Consider the following 20262-nt stretch of genomic DNA (forward strand, 5'->3'; position numbering starts at 1 on the left):
CCACTGTATTAGGAACAGCGGGGCTCTGCTGGAGCTGTGGGGTGTTGAAGGGTTTTTTTCTTCTTTACATAGAGGAATTTTGAGAGAGAGTTGTTAACAGTTCCTTTTGTCATTCCCTCCCCCCTTCCTTCAGCCCCTGGTAGTCTCTCAGCCCCAGCAATGCACATTTTGTCCCTGGTATACAATCCTAGCTTTATGCTTTGGTTTATCGCCATTTGCCAGAAAGCTGTAAAAATTTCCCTTATTCCATTGGGGAAAGTTTTTGTATATCCCCCGAGTGCTGAGAATCCAAATACAAATGTATTCCTCTCGAAGTGCAGTCGTCAGAGAAAACCAAAGACCGTTTGTCAGGCCAACTTCAGAGGAGCTGCATGCATTCTGACAAACTGCAGAGGCTTATGTTTTATTCACCAGGCCTGAAAAATACCTTCCCGAATAAGGGGGCCCATAAATAAACCAGCATGATGAATATTACACAGAATAAGAAGTGATACAGTGGGGGCCCTTCTTCAGCACTGCACAATGGTCCTAGAGAAGGATGTGGCTTTTCTTGCATCTAATTCTGCTTGATAAGGGAATAGGGGGAAATTTCCTAGAGATATTCTTTTCTTCTAGGGAAATGGATGAGGCTGGGTATCACCATCTGTTGTGCTTTTGTTTGCCTATCATGTGCAAAAGATGATGTCATGTCATTTAAGATAAAAGTGACACACCCTAGTGTGGATTACTCACATTGTGTACCTTCCATTGATTCCCCATTTCCAGAGATGCAAAAGTCAGGGTGATGACATTGCTCACCATTTTTTTCTATAAATTTGTGATTATATTTGAGGTGTCTTATGCATGCACATGAAGCTAGAAGAGAGCAGGAACTCCAAAGTGTAGGTAAGGGGACCAGTCCGGCAAACTGGGTGCTGAAAGCAGAATCCCAAAGGCTGAAATTCCCTGAATCGCTGTGCCTGCTTTGAAATATAAATGATGCTACCTTGCGGTGGGGCAGCTGGCCATAGCAGAAGCTCCTACTTGTTTCCTTAAGTAAGAAACCATGTCACCAGAATGGTGTGAACCTTGTTACTGACTCCATCACTCCCTTTTTTGAAGCATCCCACCTGACCCATGTCTGTACTCTGCTCCAAAGTATAGCTTGGAGTTCATTGGTCTCTAATGACTCTGTTAGTTAATTATTGAGGGGCTGTCTCTGCCTTGCAGTATATTTTCCAGTTGCCCTGCAGTAAATAATATGTCTAACTTTTGCCCATTGTTTGTTCTTGAGCTCACATCTGCATTCACTGCTGTGGAATGGACACAGTTTTCTGAGCAAGCAAATGTTTGGGCAGATGTGTAACAGGGAGAACTGTAGAAGCATAGTCTGATAATGAAAAGAAATGTTCCGCCTTTTCTCGTAAGCTGCTAAACAAGCATTCACAGCTTGACTCGGCGGCCCAGGAAGATATAGTCTCCAATCTCATTTGCTACTGCCACTATTCCTTGCAGAATCTGTGGCAGAAAGCAAGCTGGCAAAGTCTGGCATCTTTATGATTCAGTCTCTGCACAAAATGGTTCAGCCTACCTCCTTGCAGGTCCTTGCCTGGAATGTCCAAGGTAGGAAATTCTTTGGTTGAAAAGTAACTCCTTTGAATAGGGTTTGCTTCATGCGTAGCTATGGCTGCTTCAGATGCTGGACACACACACACAAAAGGAAGCAAACAGCCTAACCCTTTGTATTCTTTGTTCAGTTGTATTAAATCACACTCTTGTTTTGACAAATCATTAATTAGAAATCCCCCTTTCTACATTTTCACCAAATGCAAAACAAAGTTCTTGAAAACATTCAAAATGACCTGCAAACATTCCCATTTCACTCCCTCCCAACATTACATTTTTAATAGCTTGAGAAGAAATGAACTTTCCCACCAGCTCAGTATTAAAGCTCATAACTTAACAGCAGCAACAATTGCAGGTCCAGGTCTATTTTATTTTTTATTGCACCCTTTGCTGTGAATGTGGCTGGACTCATAAGGGACTCTGGGAAGTGAGTTTTCATGCATGGGCTTATAAAAACTCTCTTGAATGGACTCCCTAGATTTGGAGCAGTGAGGCTTTCACTTGCCTGGTTTTCAAACATGGTAAGGCTGCAACAAGGCAAATGTGCTGGCTCCAGCAAGGAACTCACATCTGCTTTGCTCCTCCCCAGACTTTTTAGGTCACCATAGGATGGCAGCTATGCAGATGACACAAGTTTCATGGCAGAAAGTGAGGAGGAATTAAAGAACCTCTTAATGAGAGTGAAATAGGAGAGCGCAAAATATGGTCTGCAGCTCAACATCAAAAAAACTAAGATCATGGCCACTGGTCCCATCACCTCCTGGCAAATAGAAAGGGAAGAAATGGAGGCAGTGAAAGATTTTACTATCTTGGGCTCCATGATCACTGCAGATGGTGACAGCAGTCACGAAATTAAAAGACGCCTGCTTCTTGGGAGAAAAGCGATGACGAACCTAGACAGCATCTTAAAAAACAGAGACATCACCTTGCCGACAACGGTCTGTAGAGTTAAAGCTATGGTTTTCCCAGTAGTGATGCATGGAAGTGAGAGCTGGACCATAAAGAAGGCTGATCGCCAAAGAATTGATGCTTTTGAATTATGGTGCTGGAGGAGACTCTTGAGAGTCCCATGGACTGCAAGAAGATGAAACCTATCCATTCTGAAGGAAATCAGCCCTGAGTGCTCACTGGAAGGACAGATCCTAAAGCTGAGGCTACAATACTTTGGCCACCTCATGAGAAGAGAAGACTCCCTAGAAAAGACCCTGATGTTGGGAAAGATGGAGGGCACAAGGAGAAGGGGACGACAGAGGACGAGATGGTTGGACAGTGTTCTCGAAGCTACCAACATGAGTCTGACCAAACTGCGGGAGGCAGTGGAAGACAGGAGTGCCTGGCGTGCTCTGGTTCATGGGGTCACAAAGAGTCAGACACGACTAAACGACTAAAAAACAACAAGGACAGCAGCTAAATTAAGCTGGTCCTAAAATGAAAGACCATAACCATGATCCCTGGTTTGGACAGCATTGTAAGCCAAACCTTGGCATAACTGGCACACTGCACTGACCTGAAAAGCCCAGGTAGGAGCAAAGCAGCTATGGCTTCCTCCTCAGGAGCCACCACATTGGTGTGTTCATAGTAAAGCCATGGTTTGGCTTAGCATCATGTGCCAACACTCCCACTGTGTTGGGCCACCAGTGTGTAATACTTAGAGGTGTGGAGATCCTATATGTTAGACTAAATGTTCTCGATAAATGTATGCAAGTGCTAGACTTCATGGACTTCCTTCTCCAGCTCAAAAAGGAAAGTGCTGAGCACAAGCTCTCACCTAACGGCGTCACGCGAGTCTGCTGCCAACTGTGCTCTCTTCATTGCAAGATCTCTGCTCATTCCAGCCCTAGCCCATTAACAGCAGCTTCCCGGGTTGTGGAAGCCTGAGTAGGACTGTACCACCCACTCACCCATCTCATGCTTCCTGAAATCCCCAAGTGTTTTATTAGAGGTTGGACTAAGTGGGACTTGTGAATTGTTTGGCTTGCTCAGATATAATGTTCTTACTTATTTTATACCTAATTAGATAACAAAGGACACAGCTATAACAATAATAATATCTAGAATTTATATTCAGTGGTTTTGTTGTTGTGGTTCAAAGCATTTCACAGTAAGCCTTAAAATAATCCTGCAAATTAGGCCAATATTATTATTATCCCCATATTGCAATGTATGCATGTGGGGCAGGGGAAGGAGCTGAGGCAGCTTTCCAGCAGCCACCTGGTATGAGTTAACAGCTTGGATAAGATTCGAACCAGTTCCTTCATGTATCACACTTTCAGCCACTGCTCCCCACTGTTTGTGCTGGTCTTTGCAGTTGAGCTTGGGGCAGGGGAATTGGCCTGTGTTCAGACACCGGCTTCCACCATTTACTGTGGGAGGTTGTGAGGGAAGAACAGGGAAGAGAAATAACCAACCAGCATGGCCTGTTGGTTGCTACCATTGCTGTTGTTGTTGTTGTAACAGTGGCATCCGTCCTGATCCTTCTAGGTTGGGCTTAGCAAGGCACAGGTGAGCACAGTGGCTGTGTGAATTGTGCAGAGCAACCACTCCAACAAAACAGCGTGGTGATCAAAAAGGGTATGATCAGAGTTTTGTTTCCCCCCGGCCGGAACTCAGCTCCAGCACCTCTTAGGGGGGTACCTGTCCCATTGCAACAAGGGAAGCGTTCATGGTGAGTTCCGGCACCTCTTTTTCTAGAAAAATAGCACTGGTTATGATCATGGTAATTTGGAACTGTCCTTGGAATTTGAAAGAAGGCCTCAAGTAGGACAGGAGAGTCATGATAGGTCAGAACTGAAGTAGAGATGTGCAGGTTTGGGAGGTTATCAACACATGGGGAATATGCTGTATGTATATTTGGCCTTCATGTGGATTTCAAACAGCCTTTGCCTGTGGCTGCATCTATAAAACCAAAATCTTAAGGGCTGGATTCAACTAACCCAGTTTGCTAATGTAAATCTGTGCTGTAGCACCTTCTAGCACAACAGAGCTCCCCTTCTCTCCTCCAGTGAGCCAGTGTGGTGTAGTGGTCAAGAGCGGTAGTCTCGTAATCTGGGGAACTGGGTTCGCGTCTCCGCTCCTCCACATGCAGCTGCTGGGTGACATTGGGCCAGTCACACTTCTTTGAAGTCTCTCAGCCCCACTCACCTCACAGAGTGTTTGTTGTGGGGGAGGAAGGGAAAGGAGAATGCTAGCTGCTTTGAGACTCCTGAAGGGGAGTGAAAGGCAGGATATCAAATCCAAACTCTTCTTCTTCTTCTTCTTCTTCTTCCTCCAACTCTCGCCCCTATCCCTGTGCCCACCTGAGCCTCCCTCAGATCTCGCTCTCAGTGGTTGGGAGAACCCCCAGATGGGATTCTGTGCATGATGGGAGGAGAGAGGAAATGGCTCCAGCACACTTGTGCTGACGGAATGAACTTCTTTGAACTTTACCCTAAATATTTCCTTGAAACAGGGTGAGGGAGAAAAAACTAACCCCTTGCAAAAGTAAAGTTAGACCTCCAGGCACAAACAACACAACAGGCCGCTTCCTCTAGTGCAAGTTTCTCAAAGGCTGAGGGAAGGAAAATGTTGGACCAGGTTTGCACTCCATCCGCCCAGGGCTCAGTATCTTCTGGATGAGCTCTCCACAAAGCTTACCCAGTGGGGTGGATGGGTGAGTGAGAGGAAAAAATCATTTCCCCCGTTTCAGTTCCACCATAAAGAAGTCAAAGGAGAGCAAGCTCATCTCAGTCCAGCCCAGTCCTCCTTGCAGCAGAGGAGACTAGGAGCCATGAAATATGAACACTTAGCATTTTATGACACCTTTTTAATTGCCGCATGACAGCCATAATCCACTGCTAAAAAATGCCAAACAGAAGTACAAGGAGTTGGCCATTTGTTATTCATTATGCCACGTTCCCCTCTTCAAAGGCTTGGCCCTTCTGTAGCATGTGGAGGTGGAAGGAAAGATCTCTGTTAGTGGCAGTGTGTGTGTGTGTGCGCGCGCATGCATCAATGCACGTATACATGCATGCATTCACACACACACAATATTCACTCTCTGGGTGTGTCTATTCTCCCCTTCAATCCCTAAAAAAAAATCATTTTTAAGCACTCATGTATTCAATACCCATGTTTTCAAATACACAAATTATAAGAAATATGTACGGATACCCATATGCTGTATTGCCATTTACCTTATTCCATAATTCTAGGGGCTGTCCATATGTAACGTGACTATAAGCTTTTAAGCAAGTCAAGAAAATTACTTTGCTTCCTCAAAATAATACAATCAATCTGTAGAACCTATTTCCTTGGACTAATATGTGAAATTGCAAGGGTGTAAAGAAGAAAAAAACTTACATTCATACAGGGCAACATCCCTGCAGCAGCCTACATCAAAAGCAGGATCCCATTTGCTTATATCAACTGCTGTCTGTTGAGTTAACATCCGTGCTGCAGCCACTCATTTGCGGTCCCTGTCTGCTACAAAGCTCTCTCAACTTGGGGTGTGGCAGAACAGCTGCAAAGCTCTAGCAAGACACTTAGCTGCAGCATGCAAAGTTTGTGGTCTTGTGCTATTCTTTAAACACACTGAGGATGTCCACTGTAAAAGGATATTCTGGGTCAAGTACTAGGTGTGTGTGTGTGTGCGCGCACACACACACACCCGTTGCCCTATGCTGTTGCCAAGAGCATATTAAAAAAACATAATTGATTTTCTTTCTTGCCAGTTCTTAACCTGGACGTTGCAGTGGTGGCAGAAAAGACCTGATTAGAATCTTTCTGAAGAGGCCAGTGAGTTATAGTAATGGACACTCTTTGAGCTGTCTGTATGGCTCATAAATCTATCCCGCTCTGAAAGTGCAGATGGTCCATAATCGTCCATCATCCCAGAGTTCAGCACTGGACAGCTCCTGGGTGGGTTTCTCCGGAGAGGCTGCTTTTTCTGCAAACTAAACGGAACTGCACCGCAGCAGTGCAGGGCTCTCTCTGTAATGGAGAGCGGGCGAGCAAGCAGGCCAGCCTTCAGCCATGATTTAGAAGGGAATGTACAATAAATGTCTTGGAGGCTGGAAGCAACCAGGGCTGTGTGGGAGAAAGGCAAGGGATCTGCAACTGTGCTTACAGCAAATGAGCAAGTCACCTGTTCAGGCCAAGGATGGCGTCACAGACTCTGTAGTGGAAAAGGAGACACCTGTTAGCTTTCCCTGTATAGGAAGCAGATAGGAATTGGAGCGGGGAAACTGGTGACGATGGCCAGGCTTAAGTTATCCTTCTCTTGTTCTCCTCTGTAATAAGTTGCTGAAACAAAAACTTGTTTTAACAATTGTACTGTCTTAACGTGGTCTTGAGAGGGAGAGAACAGCATTCGCCTTTTATCCTTCCTCTGAGGAGCTTAAGGAAGTGTACAGTAGTTTTTTCCCATGTTATACTTACAACAACCCTGTGAGGTAGGGCTGTTTGTGACCAAGCCTCTTGCCTACTCAAGATGCTTCTTGCAGGAAATAGCTATCAGAGTGGCAAGGACAAGAGCCCTTCACTTTGCACAGATACCAGACCCTGCCCGGTTCTGCGGTTCTAATCTGACTGCAATGCTATCCCTGCTAGGGAACTTCCCGGCCTCTTGCTAACATACAAAAACCAGGACCAAATAGCCTGACTGCTACTGAAGCGTGTGTGTGATGGAGGTTAAAATTGCTCCCACCATTCATTTGCCAGATGTCAACTTGCATCAGGGCTGCCACTGGCCCATGGATGATGGGATGGCATGCGGTGAGGAGGCAGCATTGCATGGTCGGCAGGGAGACCAACACTGAACACGCTGCCCAGTTCACTCGGAGTCCTTATTTCCTAACTTCTTATCAGCATCCTTTTCTATAGCTGCTCTGGCAAGAGCTTATAAGACTTTTGCAAAGCACTTAGCAGTCATGGGCCAGCTATGTGTGGTCCTGGGCCCATTATGGATTGTCTCTGCACTTGTGGGTCTGGGGAGGAGCCTGCTGCTCCTGAATTGGCCTTATGAGAACTGCAGGTAGATCCATCTAAGGGTCACATAAGTTTTGGACAGTTCACTCATTTCAATTTCAGAAATACTCTTTTGCATTCAAACAATCAGGGTCCCTAGAAAAGGAGTAAGAAACCCACAGAAAGACCCCATTAAGGCAGATTACAGCGGGAGAAGAGTTTTAGCCTAGCAAAGAGTGATAAAAATAAAACTACGCTTTCTGTCCCACTGTTCCTCCAAGCTCATAATAGATTATATGGTTTTTCCCACCACCACTACCACCACTTATCTTCACAGGAACGCTGTGAGGTAGGTTACTTTGAGAGAGATTTATGGCACAAAGTCAGCTAGTGAGCTTCGTAGTTGAGTGGGGATTTGAACCCAGGTTTCCCCAATCCATACTTGACACTCCAGCCAATCTGCCACACTGGTTTGTGCTGAACAGACCAGAGGGAAATATGATCCAGACTACATTTTACTATAGATACCTGGGGTGGTGCTAGGAGAATTGTACCAGACTGCCTATATTAGCTTTCCAGGGGTTTCTTAATGATTGTGACCAGTCAGAATTTGGAAGCTTCCTCTAGAGTCATCCATGGATTGTATTAGCGCTTCTTGCCAAAGCTTTTGTGGTGCTGTCTCATTCCTACAATAAGCAAGATTTCCTCTGACTCACATTTGGATGTTGCTCCACAGCTGAGGTCGTGTTTGTCTAGGAAGGACCGAAATGTGCTTTTTACTACATTTTGTGGACTGAGCTTAAGCCCCACCATCTCTTTGGGTCATTTGCATCTTTTCACATCTCTCTTCTAGAGCATAAGACTCTTAATCTCAGGGTCTTAGGTCCAAGCCCCACGTTGGGTGAAAGATTCCTGCATTGCAGGAGGTTGGACCAGATGATGCTCATGGTCCCTTCCAACTCTACGATTCTTCCACCCTTTTGTTCTCCTGCACTTGTGACATAGGTCTAGCTCAGGATGGGCAATGGAGGATGCATTGCTGCCATGTTTGCCTCTCCTTGAACCTCACTTAAGCCCTTTCCCCTTTGTCTGCTTTTTCTTGCCAGTTCTTGCAGGTCAAATTGAGGAGTCCCTTGCTTCTCATCCTTGCAACGTGTGCTGCTTGCCACAGTGGCACATTTGCATAAATTTTCTTCCTTACAATTATAGCCTGCCTTTCTAGCAACAAGGATCTCAAGGTGCCGTACACAAATACACACACACTACCCTTTGTCTACACAACAACCCTTTGAGGTTAGACTGAGAGACTGTGACTGACCCAAGGTGAGCTTCATGGCTGGATGGTGATTGAACCCTGGTCCAACATTCTAGCCACTATACCACATTGGCTATCCTTTAAGTGCTTTAGGCCGCTGATCCTTTAGGCATTGTTGTGCTCATTGAAGTTTGGGGTGTGGCCTGCCCTACCCCACCTGAGATGGGCAACAGGAGCTGGTAGAATCATAGAATTATGGAGTTGGAAGGGACCATGCAACTCGCTGCAATTCAGGATTTTTTTGCCCAGTGTGGGGCTTGAACCCACAGCCCTGAGATTAACAGCCTCATGCTCTACCAACTGAGCTAACTCCTGTTATCATGCTAGTGTGGGTTTAATTGGCTTCAAGCTGTGGCAACTAGCTATGTAAGATGCTATGCACCCCTCAGGGACCTTAGAACCCAGACAGCCCCTGCTGTTCCCCAAAACTGGAGCAAGCCAGTTTTTACTTGCTGGCTTCCTGGATGTGAACTCCCTGCTCCCAGTTTTCCCCCCTCCCAAAACACTAGTAGGCTTCTCGTAAAGCTTTAATTAGTTTGCCTCATTACCCACAGAGAGGAACCTTCCCCCAGTTGACCACTTCACATGTCCCCAGCTGTATGAGGTAGCAGGAGAATGACAGAGTTGTGCAGCAAAATGAGCATAACTGTAATGTTTCCGCAATAAAGGAATGAGCCTACCCAAGGTGAGAAAACCACAAGAGAGTTTGGAGGAGTGGGGAGGTGTGTTTTGGGGAAACAACCAGGGATAACCATTCTCCCTTTCCCAACAGTCACCTCCCCCTTATGAGCTGGTATGTGAGCATTCAGCTCAGGTTAGGGAGTCCCAGTACCTTGAAGCTGGTATGCATGTGTTGTTGTTGTTGTTGTTTGTTGTTGTAGCATACCACCCTTCATCCATAGATCTCAGAAGAGAAGAAGAGTTTGGATTTGATATCCCGCTTTATCACTACCCAAAGGAGTCTCAAAGCGGCTAACATTCTCCTTTCCCTTCCTCCCCCGCAACAAACACTCTGTGAGGTGAGTGGGGCTGAGAGACTTCAGAGAAGTGTGACTGGCCCAAGGTCACCCAGCAGCTGCATGTGGAGGAGCGGAGATGCGAACCCGGTTCACCAGATTACGAGTCCACCGCTCTTAACCACTACACCAAACTGGCTCTCAGGGCAGTTCCCAACGTAAAAATACAAGAGCTTGCAGGGTAGCTCAGTTGGTAGAACATGAGACTCTTAATCTCAGAGTTGTGGGTTCAAGGCCCCACCTTTGGCCTGCATTGCAGTAGGTTGGACTAGATGACCCTCATGGTCAGTTCCAGCTTGGGTCTGGTCTAGGGAACCACCTGTCTTAATCTGGATGGAACTTTGGTTTGTTGGCTCTCATCCAGTCCAGTATCAAGGCACATCCACTACGCCTGCAGATGTGACTAAGTAGAGCTGTGTGTCATCTTCATATTGCTACTGTATTAGCTACTGGGCCAGTGGAGGGGATTTTGTGTGAGAGTTTTGCTCACCCCCACCAGTATTTTTGACAGACCTTCCTCAGCGTCTTTACACCCACCGTTGTCTTGCCCTGTGAGCTCCCATTTTGAACACAGGGCAATCCACACATTTGAGAGTTGTGAGTGAAAGAGAGGCAAATAGATGTATGATGCTTTTGCTGGAATGGGCAGGTAGGGGAAGGGAAGTTATCAGACTGGGAGGAAATGAAGTTAATCCAGCCACTGGGAACTGGGATGATTTCCATGGCAACATGACGGTTTTGGGGTATACGGGGACCCTGAGGTGTAGGAAAGGGCATCACGCAAGGGTCTCCCTCTTTGAAGAGTGACCTGGATTTTGAGTGCATAGCTTTGATGTGCTTGTAATGCCAGCAGGCTGGAATTGGTTAGGATTACCATTGAGCAGAGAACTGGCGTGAGCAGAGCGAGGTGAGAACAGGGAGGGGGGCAGGTGGAGTCTTGACTGGAAGTTGAGGACACTGAAATCTCTCAGTTGAGGGGAGACTGATGTTTGAAGAGCTCCCATGCAAACTGAATGGGCTTCTGGGAGCAATTCTGCATGAGAAGAATGTTCCCCGGCATCTTTCTTGTGCCAATATGCTGCCTTAACTTTGAAGTGCGCAATACGAGTGCAGTCATTATCATCCTGCAGGGTCACAGAATTACAGCATAATCCTATGCATGTTTTCTCAGAGGTAAATCCCATTAAATTAAAAAAGAGCTTAAGAATCATATAAGCATGTACCCGGAAGCAATGGGATTTACTTATGAGTAGATGTGCACAGGATTCACAGACCTTTTTCCAGTTCTTCTTATAGTGTATTCCTGTTGCTTTGAGTTCCCCTGGTCCTTGGTTTATTTGCTTTTTGAAGAAGATCACAGGCTTTGCACCTTTATCCATTTGACATAGGCTTTGGAACCCTGGGCTGTTTTACTCTGACGTTTCTAGGTGCCAAGTGCACAAATAGTCCAGCTTGTTGGATGAGCACGTTCTACGTTGCTAAGAGATGGTTTGCAGAATAACGGTGCATTTCCACATGGGCAGAGCACCCTAAAGTTGATTTCACTTCAAGTTCCCCACCCTTTCATAACACAGCACTGAATGTCCAGTTGTAATGAACTCAAGAGGAACTTCATTGAAGGTTAAAAACAATAAAATAAAGGGGAAAGGTGGGGCAAGTTGCACAGCAGAATAGAATAAAAAATACATTCTTCTAGACTATATTTAACCCGTTATCTCTGGTATAAGAGTCCTCTTTCATAACCTATGGCATCTCCCTCACACTAGGCCCAAAATGGATAATACTGTTTTCCACTGTAACCTTTTTCTTTTCAAACTCAAACCTTCTAGCACATGCATACAGACACCTCTAAAACAACCTGGGCTTCCCTATGATGTTATCTTGTTTCCTTAGAGGATCTTTTACTCTCAACCTATTGAACTGGTTTATTCTAGTCTTCTGCCAGCCTAAATAAAAAACCGTGTTTGTCCTCCTCTGCTATGCTACAGATGAGGCAGAGACAGAATCTGGTTTTATGGATCAGTGGGAGGAACCTGAATTCCCGATCCCATATTGTTTCGGGGGAAACCGGAGGCATAGGAAGTTATACTAGCCCCTTCTTCCCAACTTTTTTTTGCTGGAGGCCTTTCTCCCAGATGCAGGAGATGCAGGCAGGTGCGGAAGGATGATCTGGTAACCAGGTATGTTGGAGCACAATGAAGCTCAAGCAACCTGTGTGTGAGTGCACTTTCCTGCGTCCACCACACCTCTTTCTGATAGCCCTGCAGTTTGGCCGGTGTTGGAGCTTCAATGTGGCTTCTGTAATAACTTTCCTCCATGCCAATTTTGTGTATGGCTGTCCACAGCGCCCCGTCTTCCTGTGGCATCGCTGGCTTGGAAGGCGTTCCTCACAGACCTGCGGGTAGCATGCAGAGCAAGTAATGGGTAATAGATAATAATTAATAGAGCACTAAGGTGGTGAGGTAGAGAAATAGAGAGATAATTTTCTTTATCCTTGGGGAGGCTATAGTTTGCACACTGCCCTTTTTAAAACTCTGTTTACAGCAGCCATTTGGGTTACACATCACTTTCTATAAAGCTCCCTTGGGGATATGTAATAATGGCTCTTTGATTAGTGGCTTTTTGGCTGCAGAGGGAGTAGCGAGGAGCTGCATCAGGGCTTTACTAGGCAACTTGAAGTGGGAGTAGGAGGCTGCTTTCAACCATCAGTCTAGGCTCAACCTGCTTCATCCACCACTACTACCTGGCTGAGCAGCTTAAGAGACTGATGCCACGGTCTCTATGTGCAGCCAACTGACTCAACCAGCAAAGAAACTGCTTCTTAATATGGGACCTACAACGCTTAATGTTTGTCGCCTGGGTTTTTATTTTAGCATGCTTGTTCAAATGCAGCACTGAGGGGTGTGAACATGGCTTCAGTCTGCAACACCTCAGACTGTCCTACAGTTTGTAGGATAGCAAGGGAGGTGCTTAAATGAGCTGTGGGGGGTGGCGGCAGTGAAGATGGGGAGCAACTACATGTTGAGCCCAGTAGTAGTGCTCATAGAAATTTGGAGCTAGACGGAGGTAGTAGGTATCTGTTGCCCTGTTACACAGTTGCTGTAAGGGTGATCTCAATTCCTAGTGTTGGTGTTAATTGCTTCCATATTCAAGAAACCTTCTTCTTCTTCTTCTTCTTCTTTTTTGCAATACAGTGGTACCTCCGGTTACGAACTTAATTCGTTCCGGAGGTCCGTTCTTAACCCGAAACCATTCTTAACCAGAGGCGCGCTTTCGCTAATGGGGCCTCCTGCTGCCGCGCGACTTCCTCTTGCATCCCTGGGCAAAGTTCGCTACCAGGAGACCTACTTCTGGGTTAGTAGAGCTCATTACTTGAAGCGTTCGTAAGGAGGACGGTACGTAACCCAAGGTTCCACTGTATCCACAAAAGGATCTTCTGGAAGGATAAACACCCACCAATTATTGTGTTTATGTGAATCTAATGCGCCATCGAATCTAATCCGCACCTCAATTTTCAAAACCTTGAAACCAAAGAAGTATTTTCTGGCGAATGTAAAAGCACCTTCAGGTCTAATGCACACCCTAATTTATGCGATGTAATTTCGCCAAAAAAGGTGTGCATTACAATAGGGTAAATACGGTATTATGCAATGGTCTGAGGACCTCACCACATTTGCTACAGTTGATTTTTTTTGTTTTTTTGTTATATAAATGCCAAGTCCATGTTTGGACACCTAGAGGGCTTATTTTGAACCTGTGTGTTTGATTTCTGTCAGGGAACTGACATCAGAACAGGGGCGGGAAACAGAGGGGCATTTGTGTTACAGGGAGCCTCCGAAAATCTTGCGAAGCAGTTCCTCTTCCGGTGATGAGGAAAACCCAACTCCAGTGGGGAAGAGGTGAAAGGACCAGAGGATGTTGGTGGGAGCCTCAACACTGCTCCTGGCAAAGCCGGCCAGGGGGGAAGCACGCCCATTCCGTCGCCCACCCTGTGCAGAAGTCTAAAGCGCAAAGAGGGAAGGAAAAGGCTGGGCATAAAGAGACTTTTCTGCTGGGGGAGGTCCAGGAAACAAGCACTCCCGGATTCTGCTAGCGATTGAGGCAGACATGAATTTTGGGGTTCTGCACTGTAAATAGTTTTGCACCTAAATAAAACCTGTAAAAGACAGGTCAGAGTCCTGCCTGGTTACTCGTGAGCAACCACCTTTGCCATCTGACAATTTCATTTCATCATCACAGCTCAGTCAGTAGAGCATGAGACTTTTAATCTCATCGTCATGGGCTTGAGCCCCATGTTGGGCAGAAGATTCCTGCATTGCAAGGAGTGGGACTAGATGACTCTGGGGGTCCCTTCCAACTCCACAATTCTATGATTTCACTTCATTGTTTCACCTGTATGCCAAAACCATGACATTTCCATAGCCAAAACCATGTGCAAGGCAACTTACAACATGAAAAAAAATACAAGTGTTCATGAAGAACAAACAAAACACCAAAAAGTGCACAACCAAATCAAACAATACCCACATTAATAATAATAATAATAATAATAATAATAATAATAATAATAATAATAATTTTAAAAAATTATACCCCGCCCTCCCCAGCCAAGACCCGGCTCAGGGCGGCTAACAACCAATAATAAAAACAAGTAGATTTAAATACAACTTAAAAAAGAAAATTAAAATACAACATTAAAACATTAAAATGCAGCCTCACCACAGAAGGAGAAAGGAAAAAGAAAGAGGGGGAGGGAATCAAACTGATTCCAAGCCAAAGGCCAGGCAGAACAACTCTGTCTTACAGGCCCTGCGGAAAGAAATCAGATTCTGCAGGCCCTGGTCTCATGAGACAGAGCGTTCCAGCAGGTCGGAGCCAGAGTTGAAAAGGCCCTGGCTCTGGTTGAGGCTAATCTGACTTCCTTAGGGCCCGCGACCTCTAGGGTGTTTTGGACCTTAAGGTCCTCTGCGGGGCTTACCAGGAGAGGCGGTCCCGTAGGTTCAAGGGTCCTATAAATCACAATAAGATCTAAAATAAAGGTGGCAAAAAGTCTGCAAGGCAGGGAGCACGTTTTCCAGGACTCAGCAAAATTTAGTGGGAAGTACTGGTGGCAATTGTATTATCAACATGAGCTAACAGGGTGTATTGGTATTGTGTGTGTGTGTGTGTGTGTGTGTGTGTGTTCTGTCCTTTTAAAAAAAAACTTTTTAATTTCTTTGTTATTTTTGGCAATTAAAAATAAATATTTATATATAAAAAAAGAAACTTCTTTTGCATGCCAGCAAAGGGCATGATTAAGGGCTTGACTAGTTTGATTTCATTCATTCTTCTTAGAACAGGAGCACATAATAAAACATGAAAGTGAATATACAGTACCTTTGCATATGTATATGTGTGCTCGCTCGCGCTCGCTCTCTCGCTCTCTCTCTCTCTCTCTCTCTCTCTCACACACACACACACATACAAGCTAACAAACCCAAGCTGAAATTGATTATAAGATACTCATTTAACTCCCAACAGGTGGTGGGATACTGGGCTAGACAGAGGACTTCGTATCTGGGATTTTCTCATTCTAAGAGAAATGGAGTCATGAAAGCCGACACAAACCAAGCCCCCTTGCTTAGCCCCACTGATAAGAGTATTTCCCCAGTTGGTCTATTCAGAAGAACACTGCCACTCCTCTATTCCTGGCCTATCTGATATTTTTCTGCTAGTAGCAGGGGATTTATTTTTTTTGCTACACCCCCAGTAGGCCCTTTGCGCCTGCGCTTCCCAAAGGATCATAAATTCCAAGCGGTGCAATCCTGCTATGTCAGCAAGTCTGAAAAATAAATTGATATTAAATGCAACAAAAGTCTCCTCTAATTCACTGTGGTGCCTTCCCCAATCCCTCCACAAAGTAGTAACTGAAAAGGGAAAGAACGGAAAGTGTTTTAGCTTATGCCTGGAATAACTCCAGCCCTCCAAGTAAGGGAGGCTTGTTAATTAGGGATTACTTACAAATAACTGTGATTGCTGAGTCGCCTCTCTTTCTCCTGTGCAGGTACATCAGCCAAAGCAGCACACCAAAGTTGTACATAATGTAAACGTGTTCACATACAAATGATCTCCATCCTAGGACCACGTGTACACAAACTTCTATAGGATGCTTCAGATGGGGGCTTAATTTGCAAACAGGTTTTTGGAATATCACATGTGGGTTGTTGGCATCAGAGTTCCCCCCTGGAAGGGGTAAATACAGATTAAATGGCGGGGGAGAGTAGGATAGGGTCTGACATTTTTTTTCTGATGACATTGCGTCAATGCTGCAAAAAATATTTATTGCAGAAGGAGCATTGATCCCATAATAAGCACCCATCTGGAAGCACCTATGGTTTCTCTCTCCATCTTTTGCACACAGACTCACACCAAGACTTGTTCTCATTCGCATAGAAAAGACAGTGGTCATCATCCCATCATTTAACTAAAAAGAGAGTGAATATGGGCACCAGCTACTTTAGTATGAGCAACTTGTTGGTCTTCCCATACAAAAAAGTGTTCTATAGGATGTAGCATAATACTTCAAGCTGTGCCACAAACAGTTGCCACTTTTCATACCTTACTCTAACTTTTGAAATACTTCAGATCCTCTAAAAATATGCCTGCCATGTTTAGGCAGTCGTCCAAACTTCAAAACTTTTGTTTAAGCAGCCATGGCCCTTGCGGCCATCTGCTCCTACCCTCCCACTTGTTCTCTCTTTCTCCCACTATGTGTTGACTTTGGTGCTAAGATCCTGGCGTGCCTTAAGCCAGAGTTCCCCATTACTTCTGAACCAGAGAACTGTATCTTAGTTCACATCTGCACCATACATTTAAAGTACATGGGAACTGCTGTTCACCCCCTCACGGAGCTACAATTCCCAGCACACTTAACAAACTACAGTTCCCAATATGCTTTGAGTAAAAACTGCGTGTTTTAAATGTTTGGTGTGGATGTGCTATGTCCCTAGAGTTCATTAACAAACCTGGAAAATACGCCATGTTTTAGCATGGTGTTTGCTGGGTATAGGAATGTTTGTCCTCTGTGTTGTTCCTCAACTTCATAGTTACTATGCTTGAGATGGAATTAGAGCCTGTGAGCAACTGCAGAATTGATGAAGTGCTTCTTTGGAGAGTGTGAGTTTACTGAATCTTTGCTGTGACCATTAGGACCTAGGTTAGCATCAGTGGTGGTTTGTTTATACGTGTTACGATACCTTGGGTTCTTGCCTTCCATCCCCCCCTTTAATGTCTATAGCTTGTCATGCCTCGTTGAAGTCCTCTTTCTTCTGCCTGCTTGAGGCATATTGTAGTCCTGAGAGCACAGGTTGGTTGGTTGATGAAGAGGTGACGTTAAGTAGTTGAATGGCCCTGACTTTTGCCTGACGGTAGACTAAATTCCCCTTTGTTCCCTTTCACCCCTGTGCTTCTTCAGTGTGAATGCCAGGGCCATTTCACCTGTGTCCGAAGCGTGTTTATTTATTTAAATAGTTCTTGCCCTGCTATTCAACCACAAAAACTGACTTGCAGATCAATGAAAACAAGACAGTCACTGCCCTCAGGTGTACAAGCTAAAAAAAGACATTGCAGAAGAGAAAGGGAGGGAGGGGGAGAATAGATTGTGGGGAGGGAAGTGGAAATATACAACCATGAGCATCAGATCTTAGTAACATGTTCTTCCAATGACCAGCTGGGATGGAAAGGCTTAAAAGAGGGGGAAATCAAAAATTGCTGGCATCTCAGTTGCTTGAATGGAGTGGCCTGGCATCACTCTTCTTCCCCCATCAGGTGTACTCTCATGGAATGACTGTTCCAGGTGTAGGGAAGTTGAGGAGGAGGAGGAGGTCGTGGCACGATCTTCCTATATGCTGGGAATACATTAACTGCTGTGGCTTTATGTTTGCAGCCTGGTTTATATTAATGTCCCCACCCCTTAAAAATATGGTTAAAGGAATTTTTGTGGCCAAGAACTGACCCTGACTGTTAGCATAGAGCAATTAACTGGGCAGTCTGTCCCCTAGATTATTGGGTGAACAGCCATCTTCCTTCTGTCACACAACTTGCAGCATGCATTTGTACCTTAACGCCACATCGACTTGATGGATTTAAATAAATAATTTGCTCGGAAAGATTGGGGCTTGAACTGGCAGTGAGGCTGCAAACCAGATCCCCAGCTCTAGACTGCTCTTGTCTGAGTGCTACCAGAGTTCTGTGATTTTCTTCTCTTAAAAGCAACTTTGGGGTAGGGGCAATTTGATTTGGAGCTGCCGTACATCAGAGACCTAACCCTTTTCACACTGCCTCACAAGCTCTGATTCAAATTGCCTCCCTCAAAGCAGCTTTTAGCTGCAGAGGGAGGAAACATGCAGACACACACTTGTGTGATCCTTGACAGGAGGCTAGTTAGACCTGCATAGATACAGACATATTATGCCATATGTCAGTGGACAGGAAAACATCAACATATATGGGCCAGGGATTGATACCTTCATACCCAGAAATGGCATCTTTCAGTGCTCTAGATCCGATAATTTCCTCAGGTACAGTTTCTTCCACCCGAGTGCTACAGCAGTCCATCTTTCCAAATGTTGCAATGAGGAAAATGTCAGGACTGCTCTTTGGAGAGGAACAAAAGTAGGATAGCAGATGCACTGTGTGACAGGATGACTGGGGGGCTCAACGCTCATAGTCAAGCAGGGACAGCCCCTGGATGAGAAGGTGGCATCCCAAACAAAAGTGGGCATGTCCAGAGCTGGCAGCGGGCAGGGTCACCCCAACTCCCGCTCATATACATGTACCATAGAAACATACAATACACATTGCACATGTGTACGCATGTACACATACAAAACAGCATGCACACACAGAGCACTCACACATGCTCCAATGCAGACATACATGCACACATATGGCACACAGACATCACACACCTACACCACAGGTACACGCAGAGCGTCAGCTAATGCGCTGATGGGCTGGAAACCTCCTCTTGGCCATCTCTTTGGCTCCCAATCTTTTCCTTCCCAGATATATTTCCTGCCCACACCAGTTCTCCATGCATTGAAAGGAGATTCCGACTAAACATTCGGAAAAACTTTCTGACAGTAAGAGCTGTTCAGCAGTGGAGCAGACTCCCGCAAGAGGTGGTGGGCTCTCCTTCCTTGGAGGTTTTTAAGCAGAGGTTGTGTGGCCATCTGTCATGGATGCTTTAGCTGAGATTCCTTCATTGCAGGGGCTGGGACTAGATGACCCTTGGGATTCCCTTCCAAGATTCTATTATTCCTTTTGACAACCCTGCCCACATCCCCCTGAATTCTTACTTCTGCAAAAATTATCAAATTGGAATAATTGGAAGGAGTTCTGTAAAACTGCCTTGAATGCATGATGTTGTCTGATTATGTAGAATCTGACTGCTCCATTTGCAGAATGGTGAGGTTCATCTAGACATCTCAGGGGTTCTGGCTAAGGGCCAGCTCATTAGTTGCAGCAGCCCCATGGAACAAAGACACCCTCCATGTGATGATGATTCCACACATAGGGGCCACTGGCCATTTGCCACATAGGACATGCATTTATGGCAATGGCTTGTGCAGGCTGTATGTGATGGGGCTGGTCCGACTGATGAGAAGATACCACCACATCGAGTTATTTCTTCTACATGGCACCCCCTCACCCCCCCAAAGTGAGTGGATGCAACCAGGCAGCAAGGAAGGTTTATTTCATAGAGCGGGGAGCAATATGCATACACCCTCCTCTTTGTTTCCTCTGCCATAGCACTTAAGCTTTTGAGAGAGACGATCTTTGCAAAAGGTACTCAAATAGCTGTATAGTTTAATATCCTAGCCATCAGAGCTGACATTTATGTTGTTAATTTTAAAGCACTTTATTCCTCCCCTATTAAGTTAGCCTCGTTTTCAGAAAACCAAATAACTCTCTCTTTCTCGAGCTGCAGCCTAGTGTTTTTATTGCCATTGGATTTCTCCTCCCGCATGCACACACACTTACACACACACACTTGTATGTCCTCCCCAGCCCCCTTTTAATGGCGTCCAGGGGGAGAAGAATGCTGGGGAGAGAAGAGCAGATCCCACTGGACTTTCTCAGCAGAAAGTCACAGGACTTTGCCACAGTGAAGAGAATAGTACCTGCCCATCTGGGGAAAGGATGAAGAAGCTTGGGTTTGAGTGTTTCTCAAGCTTGGGCCCCCAGCTCTTGTTGCACTACAACTCCCATCATCCCTGACCACTGATACTGCTAGCTAGGGGTTTAGGGGGTTGTAGTCCCACAACAACTGGGGACCCATGCTTGAGAAACATTGCCCCTAACTGCAGCCAATCAGTCAGCTGAACTGCCCTACTGCAACCA

The 20262-nt window shown here is 45.5% G+C and overlaps 1 protein-coding gene and 1 non-coding gene across 3 annotated transcripts in view; one reads left to right on the forward strand and one right to left on the reverse strand.

Moving 5' to 3' along the window:
• The window catches only part of RBFOX3 (RNA binding fox-1 homolog 3), a 347425-nt gene that overhangs the window by 209085 nt on the left and 118078 nt on the right, over positions 1-20262 (forward strand). The gene's annotated exons all lie outside the window — the stretch shown is intronic.
• Positions 9106-9187, reverse strand: TRNAN-GUU (transfer RNA asparagine (anticodon GUU)). The gene has a single exon. It is a non-coding gene; the product is annotated as a tRNA-Asn (tRNA).

Source organism: Podarcis raffonei, chromosome 2 (assembly GCF_027172205.1).
Source record: "Podarcis raffonei isolate rPodRaf1 chromosome 2, rPodRaf1.pri, whole genome shotgun sequence".
NCBI classification, from domain to species: Eukaryota; Metazoa; Chordata; class Lepidosauria; order Squamata; family Lacertidae; genus Podarcis; species Podarcis raffonei.